This window comes from Moschus berezovskii, chromosome 13, assembly GCF_049115385.1.
Source record: "Moschus berezovskii isolate FMDL1 chromosome 13, NW_MosBer_1.0, whole genome shotgun sequence".
Classification (NCBI taxonomy): domain Eukaryota; kingdom Metazoa; phylum Chordata; class Mammalia; order Artiodactyla; family Moschidae; genus Moschus; species Moschus berezovskii.
Window position 1 is genome coordinate 49203011 of NC_142472.1, and position 16842 is coordinate 49219852.

At 37.3% G+C, this 16842-nt stretch overlaps 1 pseudogene; it reads right to left on the minus strand.

The window, feature by feature from the left end:
• Positions 1–12970: 12970 nt before the first annotated feature.
• On the minus strand, positions 12971–13359 carry LOC148775828 (cytochrome c oxidase subunit 5B, mitochondrial pseudogene; annotated as a pseudogene).
• Positions 13360–16842: the final 3483 nt, after the last annotated feature.

The following is a 16842-nucleotide window of genomic DNA, read 5'->3' on the forward strand; positions in this document are numbered from 1 at the left end:
AGTTGTACAGCATAGTAGAAGCTTTCTTCTTTTGCTTCTTTTCCTAAGCAGATCAAAGTAAATTAGTGAGTATGGATTGTGAGTTGTCTTGATTTTTGATAAAATATCAACACAGTAACTTGTCAATATCATATTTTACTCACAATAATTAATTGTTTTTAAAAGATGCATTCCAATAAGCTATTCCATCATTTTACATATGAACATGGTGATATTTAGAAAAATAAAGGTTGAAAATTTAAATTGCATAAAATAATTATTTTTATTTTTAACATAGGAAGTTTAGATGTAATATTCTTACAATGGTTTAATTATTTTACATCAACATGGTATCTCTACAAATAAGTCAATTTAATGCTGACTCTTTTCTCCAATGGATTTTTCTAGCTTTAGGGAAAAATATATTTTTATTTATTTTCTATCAGTAATTTTATAATACATTGAGATAAAAATAATATAATTATTTTTGTGCCTAAAATTTCTGCAAAATATTATACCCATATATTAATATGTAAATAAATTTGACATTCAGTTCAGTTCAGTTCAGTTCAGTTGCTCAGTCGTGTCCGACTCTCTGCGACCCCATGAATCACAGCACGCCAGGCCTCCCTGTCCATCACCAACTCCCGGAGTACACTCAAACTCAAGTCCACAGACTCAGTGACGCCATCCAGCCATCTCATTCTCTGTTGTCCCCTTCTCCTCCTGCCCACAACCTTTCCCAGCATCAGAGTCTTTTCCAGTGAGTCAACTCGTCGCATGAGGTGGCCAAAGTATTGCAGCTTCAGCTTTAGCATCAGTCCCTCCAATGAGCATCCAGGATTGATCTCCTCTAGAATGGACTGGTTGGATCTCCTTGCAGTATAAGGGACTCTCAAGAGTCTTCTCCAACACCACAGTTCAAAAGCATCGATTCTTTGGCGATCAGCTTTCTTCACAGTCCAACTCTCACATCCATACATGACCACGGGAAAAACCATTGCCTTGACTAGACGGACCTTGGTTGGCAAAGTAATGTCTCTGCTTTTTAATATATTATCAAGATTGGTCATAACTTTCCTTCCAAGGAGCAAGTGTTTTTTAATATCATGGCTGCAATCAGCATCTGCAGTGATTTTGGAGCCCAAAAAAATATAAGATTAAATACCTTTAAAATTACTGGTAACAGGAAAACATGCATTTTGTGTATTTTTCAGACTCTCTTAGTAACACAGTATGTATGTATGTGCGTGCTGAGTCACTTCAGTCATGTCCAACTTTTTGTGACCTTATGGACCATAGTCCACCAGGCTCCTCTATCCATGGGATTTTTCAGGCAAGAATACTGGAATGGGTTGCCATGCCCTCCTCCAGAGATCTTCCCAAACCAAGTATCAAACTGGCATCTCTTATATCTCTTGTATTGGCAGGGATGATCTTTACCACTGAGCCACCTGGGAAGCCCAACATAGTATGTATACTTAAAGAAAATTGTAAAATAGCACATCACCTAATAGCTTCCCTGATGGTTCAGACAGTAAAGAATCTGCCTGCAATGCAGAAAACTGCAGTTTGATCCCTGACCAGGAAGATCCCCTGGAGAAGGGAATGGCTCTCTACTCCAGTATTCTTGCCTGAAGAATTCCATGGACAGAGGAGCCTGGGAGGCTACAATCCATGGGGTCGCAAAGAGTTGGACATGACTGAACAACTAACACTTTCACTTTCTTTCACAACAATTTAATAACTAAGATTGCAGCTTAATAAGAAATGGATCCATCCTAGGTGAAAACATGCTGCTATTAGTGCTATACCCTTAATTTATTTTAATAAGTTGCCTCCCTACTGTAACAATCTACTTCATTCAAATTTTCATCCATTTTTCTCCATCAGTATCTATTTCCTTTATTAACTTTCTGCACCCTGGTTACATAATGGCTTCCTCTACTCAGTCTGCATTTATGGTTTAGACTCAGGCTTTATCAATCTCTAATTTATCTTCCTCAAATTAAAAATGTATTCTGTTTCACGTCCTGTTTTGTTAAGGTCTTGTATTCTATTGGCAAGAAATCACTAACCTTATTACCCATTTTCACATGTTAATGCAGGTCAGTGTTGCAGTTCATAGATTGTAAAGTACTTAACATTTATATTTTTATTTCTCTAGTGCCTAGTGCAGCGGATACTCCATATGCATATTTATCTAAGTATGCAATGTTAATAAGCAGTATTTAATATGTTCCTAAATATTTTCTTTAAATTTTGAAAGTATTTGTCTTTGGCCAAATACTTCACTACCTGTTAAACAATAAAAATATCAGTTTGCACAGATTGGTTCTATGAAGTTCAACCCATGTTCTATCCATGCTTCCTTCTGCATGTAGTCTTCATATCATTATTATTTTCATCAGAAAACATGAATACGGATTGATTTACCCTATATATATATATAATATGTCACTGACTCAATGGACATGAGTTTGCGCAAGCTCTGGGGGAGTGTGGAGGACTGGGAAGTCTGGTGTGCTACAGTCCATGGGGTTGCAAAGAGTCAGACATGACTGAGCGACAACAGTATGTCACTACATAAATGAAGTTACTTACTTTTATATAGAGGTTATTTCACAGAACTCATATATAAATATATCTACCAATAAGACATCTGTTGTAAATATCCCTTGCAATAAATTTCTCTAGATCATGTGGGATAATTTGAAAGTGTCTAATGCTTTGCAGTTGACTAGATTGACTCTGAAAATCTATCACCAAGAGATTAGTTGGATATTGCATAGTTATTCACAGTTGTTCTACTTATGTCATTAAGTCAACTAAGATTACTGGACCACAAAATGAACATTCCAGTTATTTGGGCAGACTCATCTGAATGGAAATGATTATGCATTGATCAAACCAGATTCTCTAGGGCATCATTATTATGAGAACTGAAATGCTTGAACTCATCCTACTTTTTGTTGATTCATTAATTTTCTATCTAGCTTCTCGCTAGTACAGAATTCACTGACTGAAAATAAGTTTAAGAAGCAATATTTGCCCATTTTTGTCTGTTTCATTATACTTTACTCTGAAAATGTGAAAAGTTAAATTCTCAAGTTGAAGAGATTGCAAAACTGATGTCATTATATGTAACAATATTTTTAAAGTATTCAAACAAAAACATATTTATAATATAACTACTTTCTATATGGATCAGCATTTTAAAATGTCCTTTGCTACACATTCCAATAAGTAACAACAAAAAAATTACATTGAATGTGTGTGTGTATATTCCCATTGCAATGTTTATTATTCAGTTCAGTTCAGTTCAGTTCAGTCGCTCAGTCGTGTCCGACTCTCCGCGACCCCATGAATCACAGCACGCCAGACCTCCCTGTCCATCACCAACTCCCGGAGTACACTCAAACTCATTAGCAGTTATAAATTAGAGGTGTTTAAGCCACTTGGAACTGGCTATTTTTCCAGGTAACATTTTTGGAAAAATAAAAGATGGACATTAAATACCTTTAAAACAACAGTAGCTTTTATCTTTGGAGAAGGCAATGGCAAGCCACTCCAGTGTTCTTGCCTGGAGAATCCCAGGGACGGGGGAGCCTGGTGGGCTTCCGTCTATGGGGTCACACAGAGTCGGACACGACTGAAGTGACTTAGCAGCAGCAGCTTTTATCTTTCACTTTGTCTCTTTTGTTCTCTGGAGCCTAAACTATAGTCTCAGTAAATTGTTGCTCCATGAATGATGAAAAGGAAAATGTTAGAGCAGACATTTCAATCCATGGAAAGGCACAATTAAGGAGAGAAACATTTAGATAAGTTATATGTTTTATTATTTTATAAGAATCTATATCAGAAAGGCAGTAGGCAAAAATCCATCTTTTAAATTCCAACTCAAATATTTTATTTCTGCTTAAAGCATCTTAACTCCTTTACATATTAACCCTTATGAGTTAATTATTAGTATAACACTTCAGATACTTCATAATAGTGTACTCATATAGCATTTATCTTTTTGCAACTGGCTTATCTGATCAAGGCAATGGTTTTTCCCGTGGACATGTATGGATGTGAGAGTTGGACTGTGAAGAAAGCTGATCGCCGAAGAATCGATGCTTTTGAACTGTGGTGTTGGACAAGACTCTTGAGAGTCCCTTATACTGCAAGGAGATCCAACCAGTCCATTCTAAAGGAGATCAATCCTGGGTGTTCACTGGAGGGACTGATGCTAAAGCTGAAACTGCAATACTTTGGCCACCTCATGCGACGAGTTGACTCACTGGAAAAGACTCTGATGCTGGGAAAGGTTGTGGGCGGGAGGAGAAGGGGACGACGGAGAATGAGATGGCTGGATGGCATCACCGACTCTGTGAACATGAGTTTGAGTGAACTCCAGGAGTTGGTGATGGACAGGGAGGCCTGGCGTGCTGTGATTCATGGGGTCGCGGAGAGTCAGACACGACTGAGCGACTGAACTGAACTGAACTGAACTATCTCACTTAGCATAATGTTCTATGTAGAATGTAACAGAATTCCCTTCCTTTTTAAGGTTGATTTATATTCCAAGTATGTAGATACCATATTTTGTTTATTCAGTGATCTTTTGATGGACATTTGGGCTGCTTCTACCTCTTGGTTATTGTGGATACTATTGCTGTGAACACTTATGTATGTAGATATCATTTCAAGGTCCTACTTTGAATCCCTTTGGATTTATACCCAGAAGTGGGATTGCTATTTTTACTCTTTTGAGAAACCTCCATACTATTTTCCAAAGCAGTTACATGATTTTACAATCACATCCTACAGTCCACAAGAGTTCTCCTTTGTCTACATCCTTGAAAAACACTTCTTTTCTGTTTTTATTCCTTTCCTTATTCCTTCCCTCCTTCTTTTTTTTTTTGTTGAGAGTTAATTAATGGCTGTGGGATGATATCCTGTTGTGGTTTTAGTTTGCATTTCTCTGATGATTAGTGATGTTGAGCATCTTGTTATGTTTGCTTAAATCTTTTGCCTATTTTTAAGCCGGGTTATTTCATTTGTTGTTGTTGAGTTGTAGGAGTTCTTTGTATATTCTAGATCCCAACCTCTTATCAAATGTATGATTTATAACTATTTTCTCCTATGCTGCAGATTACCTTTTCACTCTGTTGATTGTATCCTTTTATGCACAAAAGTTTTCAAATTTTATTTACTCCTGTGTGTCTATTTTTTGCTTTTGATGTCTGTTGCTTTTAGGTGTCATGCCCAATAAGGTATTGTCAAATCCAATTTTATAAAGTCTCTGTCCTGTTTTCTTACAGGTGTTTTATGGTTTTAAGTCTTACTTTTGAGTTTTTAATCCATTTGAGGTAATTTTTGCATGTGGGATAAGGACAGAATTTATTTGTTGGATAATAATGCCTAGTTTTCTCAACACTATTTGTTGAAGACACTGTCATTTTAGCATTTGAGTGATTTTGGCATCTTATAGATTTTTTTTTAGTTTAAAATCAAAGCACTCTACTAATGTAGATTGAGTGGAGATGCAGAATTAGGTACTATTAATAGAATAGCAAAGAAAAAAGAGTAGAATGCAACATGATTTTTTTTTCAAATTTCACAATGTATGACATTCTCACTCTGCTGCAACAGAACATATAAAAATGTATTATTATGTAAAATATATTAAAAGATAATAAAGTAGATGATATTAAAATTTACAGTAAATGTATAGTGATTTTTATCAGAGGTCTCTTCTCAAGAGTAAAAAAATATATATATTCAATGAAACTAGTCATTTGAAATCAGAAATAAATATTGAATGAAAAAGCTTAAACAGTTTTAAGAGGTTCTGACTGGCAATAGTTCAGTTATAAAATGAGCTGGATTCTTTCACACACACATGCACTTTTAACTGGAGACATGGTAAACTATAATTTTAGTAATTTAAATTTTGTTAGAAATTTATGAAAAACATAACAAAATGGTATTCTACAAAAAATTAAAGCTTTTAAACTGTCACCAGCTGTTTACAGAATACATGATTTTTCTAATAATATCAAAGTTCAGTTAATTTAAAATTTGAAAAATTTCAATTTTTCGGCTTTAGTTGTTATGTGATATAATTAATTATACAATTTTTATTAATTATATGCTATACAATTAATTGGGCTTCCCTGGTGGCTCGGTGGCAAAGAATCTGCCTGCAATGCAGGAGTTTCAGGAGATGCAGCTTCCATCCCTGGATCGGGAAGATCCCCTGAGGAGAGCATGGCAACCTACTCCAGTATTCTTGCCTAGAGAACGCCACAGATAGAGGAAACTGGCAGGCTACAGTCCATAGAGTCTGCCACGACTGAAGGCACTTACATGCACATACATACAATTAATTATAATTAATTGCACACCATAACTAATTATAGTGTATAATTAATATATTATACTAAATTATATAATTAGCAATTTGTGGGGTTTTTTTACAAAGAATGTCCAAAAGCATGAGAAAGCGTGCTTTGTGGCTTAAAAATGAAACAAATCACCATGAGCAGGACACAGGCAGGATTTGGACTTTGGGTGTAAACACTTCCAGTCACTCAAGCATCTCCAGCTGGGCAGTCATCTTGTACTACTTATACTCTCACATTCAAAGGTGATAAAATAATTTGCCAAAAGGAGGAGGAAGCAAAAGAAGCAACAGGCTTACATGTTCATGGAGGTAAAATTGAAGTCATAGAGAACCCATCCAGCAAATGAGGAACCACGAACACTGGCAATGGAGATACACAGGAAACTGATATGCAGATGGGAAATCTTTTAAGTGGGAGAAAATACCATGACTCCTTAAACTCAGGGAAAATACAAAGTGAGGCTAATTAGTGCTCAGTAATCAGTAATGGGCCATCATTAGAATTAGCTGAGAAAGGAGCATCTTTTTCAGATGCTCCTGGAAAACAGAACTTAGAACAAATGGACATGCAGGATATTAAAAGTGATTTGAAAAAACCTCTAGTTAATGGAATCTGTGATTTTGATAGAAGAGATGGCTCTCATTTAAGCAAAAACATTCCAAATCACAAAAGTTCCAATCATTTAGGAAATGGTGAGATATCTCCAATGGAACCACAAAGGACTTTAGATGCCACTCAGCAAGATACTGCCAAAGGTGATCCACTAGAAAAAAATTTCAAATGGACCTATATTAACTTTAGTGGTTCGCCATCTGTGAGCAGTATACAGGAGGCCACAAATGTGTCTATACAGCAATTCAGTAGTACTGATTTGCCTACTGAAACTCTACCTTCATATTTGAATTCAGATGTGCCCCAGCAACACCCAAGCATAGATGTCTGACCACATTCTACAACCTCTGTTATACAGGGAACCAAAGCATAACTGTTACCCACTCAGGATCAAGACTGTCCCATTCACCTACCCTGTCATCCGACATTTGGCCTACAAATGGCACAGCAGAATGCAAAACTGTAAAGAGACCAGCAGAGGATAATGATAGGGAAACCGTGACAGGATTTCCAAATAAAGTGGGAGTTACAACTGTTGGAATCAGTGATCCCAATAATGCTGGCTGCAGTGCCGCAATGATTTTCATGCCAGCAGGAGCAGATCTGAGCACTGTAGCTAATGTAGCACACCAATTCTTCAAGTGCAGAGCCAGTCTAACAGTTCTCAGGCTTCTCCATTCAGTGTATCTAGTCAACATGGAGATCCAGTGAGAAAACCTGGGCACAACTTCATGTGTCTGTGGCAGTCTCATAAAAAGTGGTCTCAGACTCCCTCATGGGTTTTCTACCATGCAGCATCTGAACATGGAGGAAAAGATGTATATCCAAGGCAGGGTCTTTGCGAAGGTTGTGAGCCTTTCCACCAACAGCGGTTTTCTTTCATTACTCACTTACAGGACAAGCACTGTTCAAAGAATGCCCTGCTTGCAGGATAAAACAAGATGATCCAAGACAAGTAGGAAATCAGAAATCTTCTACCAAGAAGCCAGCTGTAGGGGGCACAAGCTCAACTTCTAGAGCACAAAAGGCTATTGTGAATCATCCCAGTGATGCCCTTGTGCTACTTAGGAAAGGATCCAGAAACCTTGTCTTTCAAGATTTTACAGATGAAAAAGAGGGACCAATAACTAAACACATCTGACTAACAGCTGCTTTAATATTAAAATAAAATATTGGTAAATATTCAGAATATGGTCACAGATTGTTTGAAACATAAAAACAACTTATCAGTGCTAGCCATTAGTAGCATGGAATCTCCCTCCACCCTTGCCAAATGCCTTTATGAACTTAATTTTATAGTTCAGAGTAAATAACAAGAAAAAGACTGAGAAATGCTGCAGTGAAAAATAATTCCTCTTCTACAGTGGGACTCAAAGTCAAATATATTTCACACCGTTACTGAAGAAAGCACCAAGACTTAATGAAACAGAGACCACAGAATGAATTTTTTTAATCTCCTCCCATGATGCTGAGGGGAAACCATATTCTGATCTCTTAGCAAAACCCTTTCTTCTCTGTTAAAAAAAATTCTAAGCAGAAAAAGAAAAAACTACTGTGGGGTTGTCAACCAGATTATCTGTAGGATGTCTCTCAGAGCTGATAGATCCTGATAGAAACTGGTATGATCAGAATTCAGTACCATTCATATTGGAATATACACATACTGCAGAAAAATGGATAAGAAAGCTGTGGTACATATACACAATGGAGTATTACTCAGCCACTAAAAAGAATATATTTGAATCAGTTCTAATGAGGTGGATGAAACTGGAGCCTATTATACAGAGTGAAGTAAGCCAGAAAGAAAAACACCACTACAGTATACTAACGCATATATATGGAATTTAGAAAGATGGTAATGATAACCCTGTATACGAGACAGCAAAAGAGACACAGATGTATAGAACAGTCTTTGGGACTCTGTGGGAGAGGGCGAGGGTGGAATGATTTGGGAGAAAGGCACTGAAACATGTATATTATCATATGTGAAACGAATCACCGGTGCAGGTTCAATGCATGATATGGTATGCTCGGGGCTGGTGCACTGGGATGAACCAGAGGGATAGGATGGGGAGGGAGGTGGGAGGGGGGTTCAAGATGGGGAACACATGTACACCCGGGGTGGATTCATGTCAATGTATGGCAAAATCAATACAACATTGTAAAGTAATTAGCCTCCAATTAAAATAAATAAATTAATAAAATAATCATAATAAAACCAACATGAGAAGATGAAATAGAAGCATTAAATATTTTTACATATATCCCAAAAGGAACACAGTTTTATATTTACAAAACTGTTTAAGCTGGTTTGAATACTTAAAAAGCTTCAGGACATCTATGCTCCCTCATATCAGAAGGGGCCACCAATATCTGACTATGGATGTTGTGTTTTATTTAGAAATTAGTAGCTTGATTTTCTTATTAAAACCAATATATTTTTACTTAACTATTATCATAAAAATTTACCAGTCTGAATAGATCTTGTAAATATTTGTGTATAGAACAAGAACCTTTCATGTCACTGCAGCCACTGGAAATATAATCTGTGGTGTTCTAGAAGCATTATTGGTAGGTTCTAAAGTATTTCTAGATTCTCCTGTCAATTGTAAGTAATTGTTATATATTCTGTGCAGTGGATGGATGTTCTTGAAATATGTGTAAATAATTCTTCAAAGGTACTGAAGTTGTAAAGTCAAAACAGTTTTGTGGAACTGTGATTTTTTTTTTTCATTTTTGTATTATACACCTTGTAGAACTCATTTTGCTGGCTGAGAGAGTATAGAATAATATATATCGTGCCACTTTTGTTGAAGAAAAGCTATTTGGAAGTATTTTTTGGTTTTCTTTAGCATGTATCCACTGTAAACATTATCACATGCAAGCTCAGAGCTTGGACAGATTTTTTTGTATTTGTAAATTGGTTTAAATACATGGCATTTTATATGGGTTTTCAACTATATTATATAAGCATTATGTGCAGGTGTGATATTTTCTTCACTACTTTTTCTATCTTAATATAGTGTAGAATTTTATTGTATTATTCTTCCGTTCTTTATACTATACCACATTCCTCCTCATAAACTGCTCATTTCCTTAAATTGTGTTTTTTACCCCCAGTATGAAATGTATCCATTTACAACTGTCTATTGCCTGTTCTATTAGCATCCAAAAATATGGAAGGTCTCCCAACCACCATTTCTGCTGTGTCCTTAGGATGTGTAGTAAAAACATAGACCTAACAGATTATGTTATAGACAGTTTTTAAATAAAATGCTGAACATTAAAAAATTAGTTTCTATACTGATCAAGTATATTCCAGACATAGTCAAGCATTCAGATTTGCTGAAATTTCAAAACAGGTGATTGGTGATTTGATATTTCTCTCATGGCTCTGAAACATCTTGTTTCTGAAACATCTCGTCCACTCTGAAACATCTCGAAAATATTTTTGCTTTATTTTCTGAAATGATATCATTGAAAAATGTCATGGATACAATTATTACAGCTTTCAGTATGTTCTCAAAAATACTAAAAATTACTTCCAATATGTATGGGCTCGCTTCAGTCATGTCTGACTCTTTGCAACCCTATGAACTGTAGATTGTCAAACTCTTCTGTTCATGGAATTTTCCTGACAAGAATACTGGAGTGGGTTGCCATGCCCTCCTCAACAGGATATTCTCAACTCAGGGATCAAACCCACATCTCTTTCATCTCCTGCATTGGCAGGCAGATTCTTTACCAATGAGCCACCATGGAAGTCCCTACTTAGAGTATATGGAGTTATTGAAATGGAAGAAAATTGATTTAATAATTCTATGTTATTTGTTAATGCTCATTGGTTGAGTTATTGGAACATTTTACAATCTAAATATCACTAACCCCAATTCAAGTCCTTCTTGAAATAAAGGAAATTTTTGCTCAAAATTCAATAATATATTACAAGTAGTCAGTGTGATTTGTAATTCCAAGGGAACATTTCATGCAAAGATGGGCTCGATTAAGGACAGATATGGTATGGACCTAACGGAAGCAGAAGATATTAAGAGGTGGCAAGAAGACACAGAAGAACTGTACAAAAATGATCTTCACGACCAAGATAATCACGATGTTGTCATTACTGACCTAGAGCCAGACATCTTGGAATGTGAAGTAAAGTGGGCTTCAGAAAGCATCACTACGAACAAAGCTAGTGGAGGTGATGGAATTCCAATTGAGTTATTTCAAATCCTGAAAGATGATGCTGTGAAAGTGCTGCACTCAATATGCCAGCAAATTTGAAAAACTCAGCAGTAGCCACAGGACTGGAAAAGATCAGTCTTCACTCCAATCCCAAAGAAATGCAATGCCAAAGAATGCTCAAACTACCTCACAATTGCACTCATCTCACACGCTAGTAAAGTCATGCTCAAAATTCTCCAAGCCAGGATTCAGCCATACGTGAACCGTGAACTTCCAGATGTTCAAGCAGGTTTTAGAAAAGGCAGAGGAACCAGAGATCAAATTGCCAACATCCGCTGGATCATGGAAAAAGCAAGAGAGTTCCAGAAAACCATCCATTTCTGCTTCATTGACTATGCCAAGGCCTTTGACTGTGTGGATCACAATAAACTGTGGAAAATTCTCCAAGAGATGGGAATCCCAGCCCACCTGACCTGCCTCTTGAGAAACCTGTATGCAGGTCAGGAAGCAACAGTTAGAACTAGACATGGAACAACAGACTGGTTCCAAATAGGAAAAGGAGTACGTCAAGGCTGTATATTGTCACTCTGCTTATTTAACTATATGCAGAGTATATCATGAGGAATTCTGGGCTGGAAGAAGCACAAGCTGGAATCAAGATTGCCAGGAGAAATATCAATAACTTTAGATATGCAGATGACACGACCTTTATGGGAGAAAGTGAAGAGGAACTAAAGAGCCTCTTGATGAAAGTGAAAGAGGAGGGTGAAAAAGTTGGCTTGAAGCTCATCATTCAGAAAACGAAGATCATGGCATCTGGTCCCATCACTTCATGGGAAATAGATGTGGAAACAATGTCAGACTTTATTTTTTTGGGCTCCAAAATCACTGCGGATGCTGATTGCAGCCAGGAAATTAAAAGACGCTTACTCCTTGGAAGGAAAGTTATGACCAACCTAGACAGCATATTAAAAAGCAGAGACGTTACTTTGCCAACAAAAGTCCGTCTAGTCAAGGCTATGGTTTTTCCAGTGGTCATATATGGATGTGAGAGTTGGACTGTGAAGAAAGCTGATTGCCGAAGAAATGATGCTTTTGAACTGTGGTGTTGGAGAAGACTCTTGAGAGTCCCTTGGACTGCAAGGAGATCCAACCAGTCCATTCTAAAGGAGATCAATCCTGGGTGTTCATTGGAAGGACTGATGCTGAAGCTGAAACTCCAATACTTTGGCCACCTCGTGCAAAGAGTTGACTCACTGGAAAAGACTCTGATGTTCGGAGGGATTGGGGGCAGGAGAAGGGGACGACAGAGAATGAGATGGCTGGATGGCATCACCGACTCGATGGACGTGAGTTTGAGTGGACTCTGGGAGTTGGTGATGGACAGGGAGGCCTGGCGTGCTGTGATTCATGGGGTCACAAAGAGTCGGACACAGCTGAGTGACTGAACTGAACTGAACTGAACTGAAACTGATATACTGCATTAGAGTGTGTTATATTTAGAGCTTCAGGAAAAGAAAAATTTTATAGGTGACCTAGCAGGATAAACAAATGAAAATTTGTGTTATAATTGAAATTTCTCATTAGAAAAATAACTAATAATTTTACATAGTTTCTAGCATGAATCCATATTCAGAAGATTTTAATTTTAATGGAGAATATTGTTTAAAATGACTCCCAAACTCTGCAATACAAATTTAAATAGATTTTTTTTTTTGGGGGGAAGAGATAATATAATGGTTAGTCTTTGTAGGAAAGAAGAAACTTTACACTACATGTTAGATGAGTTAGTGCAGGGCTCAGTGGACCAGCTGGTGGGGCACCAACTAGTAATGGGTTCCATAGCTCAGGCATGGCTGGGCCTTGTCTTTGTGTGGCCAGAACCAGATGATAGCATGGTTATCTTCTTCATGGTGAAGCTCACTATTCCCTTGTTGGTGATAGAGGGGACTAAATTAGGGTCTTTCTTGGTACCTGAACCTGCCTTTGGGGCAAGCATAATATAGGGTTTCAGTCCCTTGTCTGCAGCCAGCATGCTCTCCCTCTCCAGCCCAGTTGCCTTCTCATTGTCCGTAGAAACACCACCTCCAGATGCCATAGAGCACACCACGGATACCTCACTGGGACCTTGGGCCCTCATGACCTGTTCTGTCAGTGTTTCAGCTCTGCAGAGTAAAGCTGACACCATCTTGCTCCCTGTGGGAGCATGCATGCTGTCACTGCAGTCTGTATCGGACTCTGTGTGACCCTATGGACTACAGCCTGCCATGCTTCTCTGTCCATGGGATTCTATAGGCACGAATACTAGAATGAGTTGCCGTGCCCTCCTCCAGGGAATCTTCCTCACCCAGGGGTTGAACCCGTGTCTGCTGCATCCCCTGCATTAGTAGGTGGGTTCTTTATCACTAGCGACACCTAGAAAGCCCCATCATGCCTGCTACAAACACCAAATAATAGTATATTTTCATATTGTTTAATTTATTAAATACTTGATTTTAACATTTATAATATTAACATTACACAAAATATAGTGATTTTAATTAATTTGAAAAAAAAACATAATTTTGAAAAACATGCATCTGTCCCAAAATCAAACCATTTCTTCCAAATATATGAAACAATGAGGTATGGATATGCATAGATAAGTAAAATGCTTCTGATAGCCAATTCAGTGATTGTATTATGTTTAGGGGAAATTAGACATGTAAATCTATGTTTTCGCCTTGAAAACTACATGCAGGAAACTATTTGTGATAAAATTTTAGCACCTAAACTTCATGACAATATGAATATAAAATGCACAGTGGATTTTTAAGACAATTTGAATACAGGATGTAGATAGTCTTATTGGTTTTTTATACACACTAAATGCTGAAATAATATTTTAATTAGTTAAAATACATTAAAAATAAATTTCATCTTTTCTTTTTGCTTTTCAATGTGGCTACTAAAAATGTTAAATAGCATATGGATTTTTAAGGCTTAGTTTGAATAAGAGATGTAGATAATCTCATTGTTGTTTATATAGACTGAATGCTGAAATAATATTTTTAACCTATTATGTAAAATACATTTAAAAACGTTATTCCAGCTCTTCTCTTTACATTCCATTGTGGCTACTAAAAATGTATAAATAAAGTATGCAGTGTACATTATTTTTCTATTGGACTTCAATTATCTAAACTTTATTGCTACCAAAACTGCTCAACCTCTAACATCTTGTTTTCCACATTCTGCTTTAATGTACCTCCAATTCCAATCTTTCTCCTCCTGTACTTTTTTGCATCACTACTATAGGATTTTCTCCAGAACTTGAATTGAACGCCATCCAAACTGTCACAGACACAGTGTGGGTTTTCACTCTCCCTCTCAACACACACATGCAATTGCCTTTTCATAACATTTCACCTTCAAAGATCCAAAACTCATAATCTGTCTTTCCTTCCCTGCCCATCTCTTCCCTTCACATTTATTCCTTTTTCTTCCCTCCATTCTTCTCCCTTCCTTCCTCTTATTCACTCTCTTCCCTCTTTTCCTCTCATCTTGCCATCTCACTTTTTGTACTCACCTTCAAAGTTTTCAGTGCCACTATGAGACTATCTACACTTCTTCCACATGTTGTTAACTAAAAGGCATAATAAATTTGACAACTCTGCTCTTACATTTCCAGAAAACTCAATGACCTTTTTATTCTGAAATGATCTTGTACTTTCTCTTTTTCTCATACATACTCAAAACCATATATTATCACTTGCAAATGAAGTGTGTGTGTGTGTGTATATATATATATATATATACACTTAGAAAAAAATCACCATATTATACTTATTAGTCTCACAATCAATAATGAATTGCATGTGTCTTCATGCAACTTCAAAGGTAAGATCTCCACTTTTGCTATAGATCTAATCTTCTTTCCCCTATTCAAGGATGTCTCACTTTTGTTATCTCCTGTTTTATGTATCAAAATTTGTCTTTTCTTTCCTACTTGAAAGAAATATTTGTACACATTGACACTTTAAAAACAAACAAAAAACAAATGTAATTCCTCAACGCACTGTAAATTTACTGCTTTTTCAGACATGCCCCCTAAGCTAACACCAAAAAAAAGATGTCCTTTTCATTATAGGGGATATAGGAAAAACAGGAAGTCAAAAGATACCTGGAATAGCAACTAAGCTTGGCCTTGGGGAACAAAATGAAGCAAAGCAAAGGCTAATAGAATTTTGTCAAGAGAACACACTGGTCATAGAAAATACCATTTTCTGATAACACAAGAGACTAATCTACACATGGTCATCACAAGATGGTCAAAATTGAAATCAGGTTGATTATGTTCTTTGCAGCAGAAAATAGAGAAGCTCCATACAGTAAAAAAAAAAAAAAAAAAAAACGAGGCTGACTATGGCTCAGATCATGAGCTCCTTATCTCAAAGTTCACTTAAATTGAAAAAAAATTAGGAAAAAATGACTAAACCATCCAGTTAAGTTCAGTTCAGTTGCTCAGTCACGCCCGACTCTTAGCAAATGATGGACTGCTGCATGCCAGACTTCCACGTCCGTCACCAACTCCCAGAGCTTGCTCAAATTCGTGTCCATCAAATCAGTGATGCCATCCAACCATCTCATCCCCTGTCATCCCCTTCTCCTTCTGTCTTCAATCTTTCCCAGCATCAGGGTCTTTTCTAATAAGTAAGTTTTTTGCATCAGGTGGCCTAAGTATTGGAGATTCAGCTTCAGCATCAGTCCTTCCAATGAATATTCAGGACTGATTTCATTCAGGATGGACTGGTTTGATCTTGCAGTCCAAGGGACTCTCAAGAGTTTCCCACAATACCACAGTTCAAAAACATCAGTTCTTCAGTGCTCAGCTTTCTTTATGGTCCAGCTCTCACATCTGTGCATGACTAATGGAAAAACCAAAGATTTGACTAGGCAGAAATTTGTCAGCAAAGTAATGTGCTTGCTGTTTAATATGCTGTGGTGCTGGTGAAGACTCTTGAGAGTCCCTTGGACTGCAAGGAAATCCAACCAGTCCATTCTAAAGGAGATCAATCCTGGGTGTTCATTGGAAGGACTGATGCTAAAGCTGAAACTCCAATATTTTGGCCACCTCATGCGATGAGTTGACTCACTGGAAAAGACTCTGATGCTGGGAGGGGTTGGGGGCAGGAAGAGATGGGGACGACAGAGAATGAGATGGCTGGATGGCATCACCGACTCTGCGGACATGAGTTTGAGTGAACTCCGGGAGTTGGTGATGGACAGGGAGGCCTGGCATGTTGTGATTCATGGGGTCTCAAAGAGTTGGACATAACTGAGTGACTGAACTGAACTGAACTGACCTTGGTCATAGCTTTTCTTCCAAGGAGCAAGTGTCTTTTAATTCCATGGCTGTAGTCACCATCTGCATTGATTTTGGAGCCCAAGAAAAGGAAGTCTCTCACTGTTCCGTCTCACTGTTTCCACAACTATTTGCCATGAAGTGATGGGACCAGACACCATGATCTTAGTTTTCTGAATGTTGTGTTTTAAGCCAACTTTTTCACTCTCCTCTTTAACTTTCATCAAGAGTCTCTTTGGTTCTTCTTTACCTTCTGCCATAAGGGTGGTGTCATCTGCATATTTGAGGTGATTGATATTTCTCCTGGCATTCTTTATTCCAGCTTGT